Here is a 13913-nt window from a genome sequence, read left to right as displayed (position 1 = left end):
AATGAAAAGCTATTTATACTAGGAGGGCGGGGGAGCACCTCTGCTTCTCTTCTCAAATCTGTCTAGTTTTGTTTATATTGACTTTAGGCTCCAATCAGAACAGAATATCTTAAGCTGGGGCCTGAAAATGGCCCGGCACCCAGAGGCCTGTGGTCACACCCATGTGTAGGTTCATTCTGTTTTCCAAGGATTACCTCGGAGGTGGGAGTCCTTATCTAAAGAATGCACGACCCTCCTCTAACCGGTGGTGTACTGTCAGGCAGATCCTTTTTGTCCGGGGTGGGAGAGAGTGCCTGAAGAGGAACCAGATGAAAAATGAGGAGCTGCACCGAACACCTCGTGCATGCAGGTTTTCCCTTTTAAAGACTTGTAGGTGTGACGCGCGGGTCGGCAGGTCTTCTGCCCTTCGGGGCTCGGTGCCTCCTGCCTGGGTAGAGTGAATCGCTGCCCTTCCAGTAGCGCCCAGGTGCACTCCAAGCCGCTCGCTGGAGAGCTACTGATTGCCGAGATCCACGCCCAGCTCTCCAAGGACCAGCTGCTCCCCCATAACTATTCACACGCACGTGCACAAGCGTGCACCAGCCCCCCTTCAGCAGAACTGCAAAATCAAAGCGCGGATTGTATACAACGTCCGTCCCAAGTCCTCTTCGCCAGCCCCTGAATGGCTCCTTTGTGCTGTACTTTACGGTTCTGACCTTGGGCCGTGAGTTGGATACGAACTAGAAAAGTCTGGTTTGTCTCTTTCCTTAAATTAATGATCCCTTTCCCCATAAAGCGACTTTTTATTTGGCAGTTTTACTTAATTTTTCCTTTCCTGAGGTACGTGAGACGTTGCCTCCTGATGGTTAGAATTGGAAACAGAGTCAAGGACGGACGTTCTGTGCAAAGCATAAACCATCAAATTAACCGAGTCACATTTTATAGGGGCGAAATTAGAAGTTAAATTAGAGGTTCAACTTGTCAGAAAACACGAAAAACCGTTTGATGGATATAATACCCATTATGAGAAATATAATAAAGGAAACATCGTCCTCTAGTGGATATCTAGAGGAAATAAAGTTTTTCTTTGTTCATTTTCTTCAAAAATAAAGGCTTGACTGGAAAGGTACATTAACTAAATTTGGAGTGCTTCTTACACAAAATATGGGATATTTGTATTGATGCATTGTATGATGACTTAAAATGTAAAGATAAACATGCCTGATTTGGACGTGGATGTGGCTATTCATGTCTGGAACCTCAGGACTGAGGAAATAAGCAGGAGGACTGACTTGAAGCCAGCTGGGTTTGGATAAAACCCAAAAAGAGGGAAAAGAGAGGACCATGCCAAGCGTGGAATCCTGGAGTTTCAAGGATGTTAAATTGCCCCACACTAGTTCTAGACAAATGGCTGGATTTCTTTAATAGATTAAAGAATTTAAAAGAAACTCAAGAGAAGAAAGAGTAGCTCTATCCATAGATACTTAGCTCTATACAAAGATACTTAGAAGGTACAGCACACAATCACAAGCTATAGAATTTATTTAGGTTTTTTATTTAAAACTTAATAAGCATTGGGCCAGAGAAGTAGGTCAATGATTAAGAGTACATACCGCCTTTGCAGAAGACCCAAGTTCAATTCCCAACACCCACATTGGATAGCCTGTGACTCCAGCACCTTTGGCCTTCATAAGTACCTTCTCTCTCTCTCTCTCTCTCTCTCTCTCTCTCTCTCTCTCTCTCTCTCTCTCTCTCTCCACCTAGATCTAGAATTGCTCATGCCAATAATCATATAAAGGAAGTAGCTTTAGGTAATCATTGGAAATTTTTATCTTTGGTGAAATCCCCTATTTTATTATTTAAAATATAAATTTAAAAAAAGACCTGGAGATTAGAGTACAAAATGTCCTAAAATTTATCTTGAAAGTGGGAGATTATAATCTGAGCTATGTGAATATAAGTCAAACTGTTTATGAGAAAGGAAGATTACAGTCTGAGCATTGAAGAGTGACAAAGTTTTAGGTAAGTTTGTGGATCATCATTGACAAATTTAGCAGTTATGTTAGCTCCCTCCTGTGGTCTACTGACTAGGTCAGCGTGGGTGTAAAGATGGAGTATGATAAACTTGAGGCTAGTGGGCGAATATATAAGGCTGCATGGTACAATTTAAAAATGTATTTATGCATACGAGTGCTCTCTCTGCACAGAGAGCCTGCATGCCAGAAGAGGCATCCCGTTTTTGATGGTTGAGAGCCACCATGTGGTTGTTGGGATTTGAACTCAGAACCTCTGGACTCAGAAACTCAGGCCAGTAATCTTAACTGCTGAGCCATCTTCTCTCCAGCCCCTTTTAAAACTTATTTTAACTTTGTGTTTTATTTGTGCACCGTGTGTGTGTGTGTGTGTGTGTGTGTGTGTAGTGCCTGCAGAGGACAGAAGAGGGCATTGGATCACCTAGAATTGGAGTTACAGAAAGTTATGGGCTACTATGGAGTCCTGGCAATCGAACCTAAGTCCTTTGGAAGAACAGCCAGGGATTGTAACCGCTGAGCCATCTCTCCAACCCAGAGTAGGGCAATTTAACACAACGCCAGGCTGTTTAAGTTTTCAGGAAATTTGTTGGATTCTCATGTACTTAAGAATTTGTGTCGAGGAAAGTGTAACTGATATCTGAGCTGAGATTTCTCTGACCCTCTTTTCTGCTGAAGAGCTCAGAATGGCTACATGCCCCCTGCCTACATTAGAAAGGGATTCCTAACCAATAACATGAGGGTTATAGGTGGTACTGGGATGCAGAAGGTTTGCAAACTACCTAAAATTGCCTAAAACATTTTAATGTGAGTACCAGTTGGAACTGTTCCTGATAAAGTGGGTGTGTTTGGTACTGTCAGATAGAACTTTCTGTGATAATGAAAATGTTTTATTCACCCTGTTCAATGCAAGAGTCCCTAACCACAGTAATTTAACTTTAATTGACTTAGTTCATCTCTTAGGTCCGTTAGCCCTTTAGAGATTTGGCAAAGACCATAGACCTGTGTACTCATTGCTGAATTCAAGGTTAAAACTAAATCAACTAAAGTTAAAGACACCGTAAGACCTTGAGGACAGAGGAGCATCTCCTGCACACACACAAAGGCTCTGGAGAAGTGGAGGCAGTGAGTGTATAAGCCAGAGACAGCTCGGATTCCAGAAATCACGCCTATGGGGACTCGACAGTGCTGTGAATCAGGCAACTGGGACAAGTCACTTTCAGAATGGCTGTTAAGATGTCAGGTCATAAAACTCTGAGATGAGGGGAAGAAGAGGAGGATACTCCAAAGTCAAATCAGGGATCTAGTTATGGCTACTGTGGGGCCCATGACAGAGCTGGACACCAGTTTTGAGAGTGAGAACAAACGCAGCAAGCAATATGACCTCAAATCTCTGAGTGGCTAAATCTCCCTGCCTGTCTTTTGACAGGTGGCAGGCTCGGTCCTAGAATATAAGATGAACTGGGGCTTATGATATTCGTTGGTAAGGCCAGAGACATAGTGAGAGGGACCCCGGAAGTATGGAAGACTTGCTCGCCCCACCCTCGTTCCACTGTGGTTGCCTACCACTGCTGCCTGAAGACGGATGACCATTTAATTGTATGCTTCTCAAACTGCTTAGCTGAAAAATTATTTTTCCAGTCTTATACGAATCATAGTATGAGCAACAAAAATTAGAAGGTTTGCTGTCGGGGTGGGATAAAGGGGTGAATGGGGAATGTAGAGCCACACCTACTCCATTTTTAGGCAGCCTTTGGGGGAACCTTATTGGAGCTTTGCCTGCTACTAGAAAAATGACTAGGCGTGGAGAACAGCAGAGGGAGAGACTCCCCGCAGCCATATTTGCTGCCTGCTGGGGCAGAAAAACATCATTAGGTACTGTATTACCCCGAGCTTAAGATCTCTGGGGGTGCAAACCGCCAGGGGTCCGCCTGCACCCAGGACCTTAGCACATAGGCAGTTCATCTGCCAGCCAGTCGGGCATGGGGCCTGGGTCCTACATGAGAATCAACAGAGGGAGTGACCCCTCTCCCATCTTCGCTCCATGACAGAGCAGTCCCGGAACACCTGGTTCATCTTGACAAACTAAGTATAACATTGCTTGAGGCAAGACTGAGCAGGGCTCCAAAGGCACAAAAGAGGAAGGCAGCATATCAGCAATCTGTGCCAGAGGAAACCCAGTCATCCAGTGTCGCGGAAATAGCCTTAAAGGTCCACAGTAGATTGAAGCACCAGCCTGTGACAATAAGACCAGCTAACACCAGTGAGAACTAGATGGCTAAAGGCAAACGTAGGAGCGTTACTAACAGAAACCAAGGCATTATGGCAGCATCTGAACCCAACTGTCCAACAACAGTAAGTCCTGGATACCCCAACACGCCAGAAAAACAAGAGTTGGATTTAAAATCACTGGTAAGGATGCTGTTAGAGGAACACATGAAGGACATAAATAAATCTCTTAAAGAAATTCAGGAGAAAAATGATCAAAAGCTAGAAGCCCTTACAAGGGAAACACAAAAATCACTTAAAGAAATTCAGGAGAATATGGGTCAGAAGTTAGTAGCCAATAAGGAGGAAATGCAAAAATCACTTAAAGAAATACAGGAGAACTTTGATCAACAGGCAGAAGTCATGAAAGAGGAAACATAAAAATCTCTCAAAGAATTACAGGAAAACACAAACAAGCAAGTGAAGGAACTGAGCAAAAACTTCCAGGATCTAAAAACAGAAGTAGAAGCAACTAAGAAAGCACAAAGGGAGACATCTTTGGAGATAGAAAACCTTGGGAAGAAATCAGGGACCATAGATGCAAATATCAACAACAGAATACAAGAGATAGAATAAAGAATCTCAGATGCTGAAGATACCATAGAAACCATGGACTCAACAGTCAAAGAAAATGCAAAATGCAAAAAGCTTGTAACTCAAAACATCCAGGAAATCCAGGACACAATGAGAAAGCCAAACCTAAGGATTATAAGCATTGATGAGAGTGAAGATTTACAACTTAAAGGGCCAGCAAATATCTTCAACAAAATTATGGAAGAAAACTTCCCTAACCTAAAGAGAAAGATGCCCATGAATATACAAGAAGCCTACAGAACTCCAAACAGACTGGACCAGAACAGAAATACCTCCCGTCACATAATAATCAAAACCCCAAATGTACTAAACAAAAGAAGAATACTTAGGGCAGTAAGAGAAAAAGGGCAAGTAACAAATAAAGGAAGACCTATCAGAATTACACCAGACTTCTCACCAGAGACCATGAAAGCTAGAAGATCCTGGGTGGAGCTCATGCAGACTCTAAGAGAACACAAATGCCAGTCAAGACTACTATACCCAGTGAAACTCTCAATCACTATAGATGGAGAAACCAAGATATTCCATGACAAAACCAAATTTACACAAAATCTTTCCACAAACCCAACCCTACAAAGGATAATAGGAGGAAAACACCATTATGAGGAGGGAAACTATACCCTGGAAAAAGCAGGATATTAAACTTCTTTCATCAAACCCAAAAGAAGATAACCACACAAGTATAAAATTAACATCAAAAAATGATAGGAAACAATAACTACTCCTCCTTAATATCTCTTAACATCAATGGACTCAATTCCCCAATAAAAAGACATAAGACTAACAGACTGGTTACATAAACAGGACCCTACATTTTGCTGCATACAGGAAACACATCTCGGTGTCAAAGACAAAAACTACCTTAGAGTAAAAGGCTGGAAAACAATTCTACAAGCAAATGGTCTCAGGAAACAAGCCGGAGTTGCCATTCTAATATCAGATAAAATTGACTTTCAACCTAATGTCATCAAAAGAGACATGGAAGGACACTTCTTGCTGGTCAAAGGAAAAAAATCCAACAAGAACTCTCAATCCTGAACATCTATGCTCCAAATACAAGGGTGCCTTCATTCATAAAAGAAACTTTACTAAAGCTCAAAGCACACATTGCACCTAACACAATAATTGTGGGTGACTTCAACACTCCACTCTCATCAATGGATCAATCAGGAAAACAGAAAGTAAACAGGGACACAGTGAAACTAATTGAAGCTTTGGACCAATTAGATTTAACAGATATATATAGAACTTTTCATTCCAAAGCAAAAGGATATACCTTTTTCTCAGCACCACATGGTACCTTCTCCAAAACTGATCATATAGTTGGTCACAAGACAGACCTCAACAAATATAAGAAGATTGAAATAATCCCATGCCTCCTATCAGATCACTATGGAGTAAAAGTGTTCTTTAATAACAATAAAAACAACAGAAAGCCCACATGGAAACTGAACAATACTCTACTCAATGATACCTTGGTCAAGAAAGAAATAAAGAAAGAAATCAAAGATTTTTTAGAATTTAATGAAAATGAAGGCACAACATACCCAAATCAATGGGACACAATGAAAGCAGTGCTAAGAGGAAACCTCATAGCTTTGAGTGCCTCCAAAAAGAAATTGGAGAGAGCATACACTAGAAGATTAATGGAACAACTGAAAGCCCTGGAACAAAAAGAAGCTAATTCACCTAGGAGGAGAAGAAGACAGGAAATCATCAAACTCAGGGCTGAAATCAATCAAGTAGAAACTAAGAGAACCATACAAAGAATTGACAAAACCAGGAGCTGGTTCTTTGAAAAAATCAACAAGATAGATAAACCCTTAGCCAGACTAACCAAAGGGCACAGAGACAGTATCCAAATTAACAAAATTAGAAATGGAAAGGGAGATATTACAACAGAGACGGAGGAAATTCAAAAAAATCATCAGATCCTACTACAAAAGCCTATACTCAACACAAATGGAGAATCTGGAGGAAATGGACAATTTCTTAGACAGATACCAAATACCAAAATTAAATCAGGATCAAATAGATCATCTAAACAGACCCATAACCCCTAAAGACATAGAAGGGGTCATAGATAGCCTTCCGACCAAAAAAAGCACAGAACCAGATGGTTTTAGTGCAGAATTCTATTGACCTTCAAAGAAGAGCTAACACCAATACTCTTCAAACTATTTCACCAAATAGAAACAGAAGGAACACTACCCAACTCCTTCTACGAAGCCACAATTATGCTGATACCAAAACCACACAAAGATCCAACTAAGAAAGAGAATTTCAGGCCAGTTTCCCTTATGAATATCATTGCAAAAATACTCAATAAAATTCTTGCCCACCGAATCCAAGAACACATCAAAACGATCATCCACCATGATCAAGTAGGCTTCATCCCAGGGATGCAGGGATGGTTCAATATACGGAAATCCATCAATGCTATCCACTACATAAACAAACTCAAAGAAAAAAAAAACCACATGATCATTTCATTAGATGCTGAAAAAGCATTTGACAAAATTCAGCATCCTTTCATGCTAAAAGTCTTGGAAAGGACAGGAATTCAAAAGCAATATACAGCAAACCGGCAATATACAGCAACATCAAACTAAATGGAGAGAAACTTGAAGCAATCCCACTAAAATCAGGGCCTAGACAAGACTGCCCCCTCTCTTCATGTCTTTTCAATATAGTTCTTGAAGTCCTAGCTAGAGCAATTAGACAACATAAGGATGTCAAAGGCATACAAATTGGAAAGGAAGAAGTCAAACTATCACTATTTGCAGATGATATGATAGTATACTTAAGTGACCCAAAAAAACTCTACTAGAGAACTCCTACAGCTGATAAACAACTTCAGCAAAGTGGCTGGCTACAAAATCAACCCAAGCAAATCAGTAGCCTTTATATACTCAAAGGATAAGCAGACTGAGAAAGAAATTAGGGAAATGACACCCTTCACAATAGCCACAAACAGCATAAAGTATCTTGGGGTGACTCTAACCAAACAAGTGAAAGACCTATATGACAAGAACTTCAGATTTCTGAAGAAGGAAATCAAAGAAGATCTCAGAAAATGGAAAAATCTTCCATGCTTTTGGATTGGCAGAATTAATATATAGTTAAAATGGCCATCTTACCAAAGGCAATCTACAGATTCAATGCAATCCCCATCAAAATCCCAACTCAGTTCTTCATAGAGCTAGAAAGAGCAATTCTCAAATTCATCTGGAATAACAAAAAATCCAAGATAGCTAAAACTATTCTCAACAGTAAAAGAACTTCTGGGGGATTCAGTATCCCAGACCTCAAACTTTACTACAGAGCAATAGTGATAAAAACTGCATGGTATTGGTACAATGTCAGGCAAGCAGATCAATGGAATAGGATTGAAGACCCAGAAATGAACCCACACACCTATGGTCACTTGATCTTTGACAAAGGAGCTGAAAGCATCCAGTGGAAAAAAAGATAGTCTTTTCAACAAATGGTGCTGCTTCAATTGGAGGTCAGCATGCAGAAGAATGCGAATCATCCATTCTTATCTCCTTGTACTAAGCTCAACTCCAAATAGATCAAGGACCTCCACATAAAACCTGACAACTGAAACTAATAGAAAAGAAACTGGGGAAGACCCTTGAGGACATGGGCACAGGGGAAAAGTTCCTGAATAGAACACCAATAGCTTATGCTCTAAGATCAAGAATAGACAAATGGGGGCTGGAGAGATGGCTCAGTGGGTAAGAGCACTGACTGCTCTTCCAAAGGTCATGAGTTCAAATCCCAGCATCCACATGGTGATTCACAACCATCCATAAAGAGATATGATACCCTCTTCTGGCATCTGGAGACAGCTACAGTGTACTTACATATAATAAATAAATATTTAAAAAAATCATTTCTAAAAAAAAAAAAAAAAAGAATAGACAAATGGGACCTCATAAAACTACAAAGTAGTTAGGCAAAGGACACTGTCAAAAGGACAAAACGTCAACCAACAGATTGTGAAAGGATCTTTACCAACCCTAAATCTGACAGAGGGCTAATATCTAATATATACAAAGAACTCAAGAAGGTAGAACCCAGAGAACCAAATAACCCCATTAAAAAGTGGGGTACAGAGCTAAACAAAGAATTTTCACATGAAGAACTTCGGAGGGCTGAGAAGCACCTTAAGAAATGTTCAACATCATTAATCATTAGGGAAATGCAAATCAAAACAACCCTGAGATTTCACCTCACACCAGTCAGAATGACTAAGGTCAAAAATTCAGGAGACAGCAGGTGTTGGCGAGGATGTGGAGAAAGAGGAACACTCCTCCGCTGCTGGTGGGATTGCATGATGGTGCAACCACTTTGGAAATCAGTCTGGCGGTTCCTCAGAAATCTGGGCATGACACTTCTGGAGGACCCTGCTATACCACTCTTGGGCATATACCCAGAGGATTCCCCGGCATGCAATAAGGACACATGCTCCACTATGTTCATAGCAGCCCTATTTGTAGTATCCAGAAGCTGGAAAGAACCCAGGTGTCCCTCAACGGAGGAATGGATACAAAAAATGTGGTATATTTACACAATGGAGTACTATTCGGCCATTAGAAACAATAAATTCATGAAATTCTTAGACAAATGGATGGAGCTGGAGAACATCATACTAAGTGAGGTAACCCAGTCTCAAAAGATTAATCATGGTATGCACTCACTGACAAGTGGATATTAGCCTAGAAACTTTGAATACCCAAGACATAATCCACATATTAAATGATGTCCAAGAAGAACAGCCCCTGGTTCTGGAAAGACTCAGTGCAGCAGTATAGGGGAATACCAGAACAGGGAAGTGGGAAGGAGTAGATGGGGGAACAGGGGGAGGAAAGAGGGCTTATGGGACTTTTGGGGAGTGGGGAGCCAGGAAAGGGGAAATCATTTGAAATGTAAATAAAGAATATATTGAATAAAAAAAAAAGAAAAATGACTAACAGAGGGACCCCATCTCTGCTCTGATTCACCAGCCAGGCTAGTGCACGTGAGGGGAGAGATGATGAACTGAGAAAAACACCTCATACAGAAGCAAGGAGAGCTGGGAAGGGCAGTAGGTGGAAAGGGTACATCAGCATAGAAGTTTTGTTGACAGGGGAGCCAGTGGTGTGTAAACTGCTCTTATCACAGGAAGTCCAGGGAAGGCCTAGTCTTGACACAGACATTCGTTTCTAACCTTCACAGTTAAAGAAAAATGGTCCTCTGTATTCACAGGTTCTGAATGTTGGGTTCAACCAATTGCATATCGAAAATAATCTCTTAGAGTCTGGGAAGATGGCTTGGTCAGTAAAGCACGTACAAGCATGAAGACCTGAGTTCAATCCCCAGAACCTACATAAAACTCCAAGCATTGTGGGTCTTGTTTACAATCCCAGCACTGGAGGGATGGAGGCAGAAGGAGCCCTGGTACTTACTGGCCAGCCAGTCTTTAGTTGAGTCAGTGAAATCCAAGTTTAGTGAGAGTCTGTCTAAAAAAAAAAATAAGCTAAAGAGAAAGATACTATTGATGTCTCACCCCCACATAAATGCATATGCACAGACACCTGCACAGACACATGAACATGTACTTATGAATATGCCACTTAGTTAATAACAGGTTTTTCTACCAAGGTAATCAGCCAATTCAAGCTGAATCAAGAATATGAAGGCAGGTTTACTGAGAGTAAGCTCTCAGGAGGGCTTCTCAGTCTCACAGGAGGAGGTCAGTAGAGTCTTGCACCTGAGCTAAAGCAAGGGGATTTTATAGAGCTCAGGCAAGGAATGATGACATGTCACCTGGGAGGTGGAATTATGACCATATATGGTCAAAAACTGAGGCCCTGGGTCGGTACTCTTGGGTGGGTTGCCAGAAACTCAGAGCTGAGGAGTGATGACTTGTTAGCCCAAAGCTTTCTTTTTGCAAGTGCTGAGAGTTGAGAGTTTCCCAGCTTGTGCAGGGGTGGGCAGGGGTTCCAACCACACAGTTTATTCATATACACACCCAAAATTGGCCATGCATTGAACACCTTCAGACCTTTAACCTTGTCATTTTGTAAAAGAGTTTTTAACATGTTTGGGTATGGAAAAGTATTCTAGAACCAGTTCCTTACATATGGAATGATTACTATAATTTGAAACAGTCCCCATGGTGACTATGGGAAAGGAAAAAATTAATTTCCCCAATGCATGTTCTGCTTATGCTCATGAGATATCCCATACAAAAATAACAATAGGTTTGGGAAATTTTGTATTATCTTTCGAGTATGTTCTTGACAAACAGTATTTTATTTAAGACTTTGTTTGCATCTAACTTGCTCTAACCCAGGTTTAAATGGAAAGAGATTCTCTATCTCCGACCCCTGCCTAACTGCATGTATGTCTATATTCAGAGAGGCTGTTTTTATAACAAAATACAGGGAGATGCTATACATGTTTACTCATCCCAGATAAGGATCCCACTGTAGAACAAAATACAGATACCACCAAAGTCCAGCTTGGTAAATCATGAGTTTTATTTGGGTTAGTTACAGGAATATGGGTAAGGGATTGTTTACAGGAGCAGAAATGATTCAGATAGCTACATCACCAACGCCTATCCAGCATAGATGACAGCTCATAAAACTGGGAACCTGGAGGGCGATAGACAGCCTGCAGACAATTTGGAGAGTGTCTTTTCTGAATCTCTTTTGAATTGTTTACCCTACCTTTAAGAAACTATCCTACAGGATAAAAATGTTTCAATCTAGGAGGAAACTGTTACACAACAGAATCCTGTTAAATCCTTAAAATTTGGTGTTACTTTCTGTTCTTGTTGTTGTTTGTTTGTTTCACTTTCCATTACATGTATTAAGATTTGCATTTTGGCTAGTCTGGTCAGCCAGTGGTGGCAAGATGTCCTTCTCTCCACCTCCCCCAAGCCAGGATTACAAGTGGGCCAACGTGCCCACCTGGCTGTTTTATAGTAAGTTTTTGAAGTCCAACTTTTAGTTCTCATGCATGTCACAGGATCACTTTACCAGCTGAATTATCATCTCCTCAGCCTAAGAAACTTATCTTTTCAAGCCCTCTATGGATGCTCTAAAGTAATGGATACTTTCAAATTAATTTTAAGGACAGAAGATAGGCCCCCGCCCCTTTCTATGTGTCTATTTAGGTAATTGAGGTAGAAATTCAGATAACCTATCTAGATTAGAACAGGTTAGGCTCACCATTCGGCACTAATTATTCTGGTGTTTTCTTATGTGCTTTATATAACTAAGGTTTTGAAGATACTTTTGATAGGTTTTTCTCCACCAAAGAAATAAACAAGCCAATTCAGCCGAATTAAATATAAAGGCTGATTTATCTGGGATGGGCTCCCGGGAGAGTTCACCAGTCTCAGGGGACCAGAAGGGAAAGTCCTAGGCAGACTATGGCTTGGAAGTTTTTTATAGATTGTAGGCATAAGAAAATGTGTCTACCACACGCTGGGCTTGTGTGTGTTCTGTGTTCAGAAGCGATGGTCTGGGCTCCAGTGGCTAGTGACTTCAGGTGAAGGGGGTTAGGACAGGAATGTCAGAAATGCAGGACTGGACTATTTTGGCACCTTTTCTGTTTGGGAGGCTTTCTGAGACAGGTTTGGCTAGAGAGAGAGGGAGGCATGGAATTTGCTGGACCATGTTGAAGAGGGGTACAAGTGGGGAACTCCAACTGAACATCCCGACCTCTTTGGATGTATGGGTGCTGGTTCGTGTCTGGGTACTTCCTGCTAAAAAGGGCCCTTGTTGGGTAAGGGAGTCATGAGTTGGTGGGTTGATGTTCAGCAGGAAGTTTGGGTGAGGAAACATCTGGTTGACCATTACCTAGGAAACCCTGAAACTCTGTTTCTGGAGAAGGCAGAGGAGGCAAGGGGTACAAAGAAAAAAATGACAAATAAGAATAAGGGGTACTATTATTGGGACAAGCCATTGGAAAGGGGGAGACTGCCACCAATTGAGAGAGGAAGGACCCTGGTTTGGCCCTCCTGGTCTCTCATTAGGACTTTTTAGAGAACTAACTGGAGGATGGAATGTCCCAGTTGTTGTACAGACCATTCATCTTGGGTAGGTGCCCTGTTAGTTAGGAGAGGTGGTACTAACCCTGGTGTCCCAGAAGTTTGGCACAGTGAAGGGAAACAGTGGACAGAGGAAGTAGCTCAGGTACTCTCAAACATAATCCTTTGGTTCAGCGTGCTGTAATAGCAAAATTGGGGATCCAATATCTGAAGAACCCCACCGGACCCAAACATTAAAGAATCTGTTCTGCTGTGGTGGGTGCTGCAAGTCCCCCAGGGCTTGTACTCAATTAGAGGTGAGGGTCTTAGACCCAAGGCTGAGTCCAACACCCAAGTACACAACTGAGGAGAGCACAGCTGAGGGGACAGAAAGACTGGTAACCCAGGGATCCGAGATAGTTTAGGAGTGAAGTAGTGTTTTGTTGGGAAGGAGACAGGGAAGGGATACACAGTAAAATGAGATGTGCATTATAAAGAAGTATATTAGGATTAAGGTGTACGAAGGAAAGGTCCCAAGCTAAAGCTTGTCCAAAAATGTGAGGACAGTCCTGGAAGCCCTGAGGGAGACCTGTTCATGTGAACTATCTCAAAGCCCATGTATCAGGGTCCTCCCAAGTGAAGGCAAAAAGAAAATCCAAGGCAGGGTGTAAGGGTAAAGGTGTCCTTTAGGTCCAGGATGGTAAGGTGGGAAGTTGTGGGAGGAATGTTAGAAAGAAGGGTGTAACGCTTGGTGCTTGGTACCCACAGGGTGGGTTGGGATTAATGAGGTAGAGGTTCTGTACTGAGCAGGAGACACCAGAGGGCTTATGCACCAGGAGAATGGAACTGTTGCAAGGTGAGTGGTAGGAGCTGGGATCCCCTGAGATAAGAGGCAGGTAGTGATAGGCTTAAGACCATGGCGGTTGGTTTCAGAGATGGGAAACAGGTCTGGAGGGGAAGGAAGAGGGGTCCTTAAGGTGGGTGAGGACCGCTGTGGTGGATAGCAATTTTCA

Source organism: Apodemus sylvaticus, chromosome 5 (assembly GCF_947179515.1).
Source record: "Apodemus sylvaticus chromosome 5, mApoSyl1.1, whole genome shotgun sequence".
NCBI classification, from domain to species: domain Eukaryota; kingdom Metazoa; phylum Chordata; class Mammalia; order Rodentia; family Muridae; genus Apodemus; species Apodemus sylvaticus.
This window is presented reverse-complemented; position numbering follows the sequence as displayed.